Source organism: Osmerus mordax, chromosome 22, assembly GCF_038355195.1.
Source record: "Osmerus mordax isolate fOsmMor3 chromosome 22, fOsmMor3.pri, whole genome shotgun sequence".
Taxonomy (NCBI): domain Eukaryota; kingdom Metazoa; phylum Chordata; class Actinopteri; order Osmeriformes; family Osmeridae; genus Osmerus; species Osmerus mordax.
Genome location: NC_090071.1, coordinates 13,573,176 through 13,574,869, shown reverse-complemented (window position 1 = coordinate 13,574,869; position 1,694 = coordinate 13,573,176). Strand labels below are relative to the sequence as shown.

General features: G+C 45.7%; 2 non-coding genes and 1 pseudogene across 2 annotated transcripts; all 3 read right to left on the bottom strand.

The window, feature by feature from the left end:
* Positions 1-1,035: 1,035 nt before the first annotated feature.
* LOC136966602 (5S ribosomal RNA) lies at positions 1,036-1,154 on the bottom strand. The gene has a single exon (XR_010879423.1). It is a non-coding gene; the product is annotated as a 5S ribosomal RNA (ribosomal RNA).
* Positions 1,155-1,303: 149 nt separating this feature from the next.
* LOC136966601 (5S ribosomal RNA) lies at positions 1,304-1,422 on the bottom strand. The gene has a single exon (XR_010879422.1). It is a non-coding gene; the product is annotated as a 5S ribosomal RNA (ribosomal RNA).
* A 151-nt stretch (positions 1,423-1,573) lies between these two features.
* On the bottom strand, positions 1,574-1,682 carry LOC136966694 (5S ribosomal RNA; annotated as a pseudogene).
* Positions 1,683-1,694: the final 12 nt, after the last annotated feature.

The following is a 1,694-nucleotide window of genomic DNA, read 5'->3' as shown; positions in this document are numbered from 1 at the left end:
AGAAGACTTGGACACAAGATGTTGGATGAAGACTTGGACTCAAGATATTTTTATTCTGATGACCTTAGCAATGGGTAGGGTTAATGTCTTCGGACAACAGTATGTCATCCCTGGGGGTTGTTAATACTGATAGGCTCCTATTTGCCAATAAGGTCAGGTTGGAAAGAAGACAACAAGACAAGGATATTCTGAACACAGGATATTGGAAGAAGACTTGGACACAAGATGTTGGATGAAGACTTGGACTCAAGATATTTTTATTCTGATGACCTTAGCAATGGGTAGTGTTAATGTCTTCGGACAACAGTATGTCATCCCTGGGGGTTGTTAATACTGATAGGCTCCTATTTGCCAATAAGGTCAGGTTGGAAAGAAGACAACAAGACAAGGATATTCTGAACACAGGATATTGGAAGAAGACTTGGACACAAGATGTTGGATGAAGACTTGGACTCAAGATATTTTTATCCTGATGACCTTAGCAATGGGTAGTGTTAATGTCTTCGGACAACAGTATGTCATCCCTGGGGGTTGTTAATACTGATAGGCTCCTATTTGCCAAAAGGGTCAGGTTGGAAAGAAGAAAACAAGACATGGACATGGGATCATCAGGAACAATACGTCCAAGAAGAATATCCTATGTTACAATAGGTAGTAGTAAAGTCTTCGGACAACTGTATCCCTGAGGGTTAATAATACTACTCCTATTGGTCAATAGGTCTGGCAGGGGAAAGGAAGGAGCCTATAAAACAGACTCCTGCTCATTCATTCATTTCAGGGGGACAGAGTGAGTGGGGTTTCAGGTGCGCGTGCCTAAATGGGGTCTCACCTGTACTGTGGTCCCGTTGGGGTCCCACAGGGTGTTTCCTCGTGATTACTGCCACACCTAACCCTAACCCTAACCCTAACCCTAACCCTAACCAGATTTGGTATTTGACAATGCAAGGTGGTCTCTCTCTCTCTCTCAGGAAAATGAAAGCAGCTTCCAGCCCCTTTCATGAAGGACTACTTGTGCATATTGCAAGTGAGCAAAAGAGCATACAGCACCTGATATTCCCAGGCGGTCTCCCATCCAAGTACTAACCAGGCCCAACCTTGCTTAGCTTCCGAGATCGGACGAGATCGGGCGTTGCCATGCTGGTTTGGCCGTACGAAATACGTCGACAACCATAGGCTACTTATTCATAACCAGATTTGGTATTTGACAATGCAAGGTGGTCTCTCTCTCTCTCTCAGGAAAATGAAAGCAGCTTCCAGCCCCTTTCATGAAGGACTACTTGTGCATATTGCAAGTGAGCAAAAGAGCATACAGCACCTGATATTCCCAGGCGGTCTCCCATCCAAGTACTAACCAGGCCCAACCTTGCTTAGCTTCCGAGATCGGACGAGATCGGGCGTTGCCATGCTGGTTTGGCCGTACGAAATACGTCGACAACCATAGGCTACTTATTCATAACCAGATTTGGTATTTGACAATGCAAGGTGGTCTCTCTCTCTCTCTCTCAGGAAAATGAAAGCAGCTTCCAGCCCCTTTCATGAAGGACTACTTTTGCATATTGAAAGTGAGCAAAAGAGCATACAGCACCTGGTATTCCCAGGCGGTCTCCCATCCAAGTACTAACCAGGCCCAACCTTGCTTAGCTTCCGAGATCGGGCGTTGCCATGCTGGTTTGGCCGTACGAAATACGTCGACA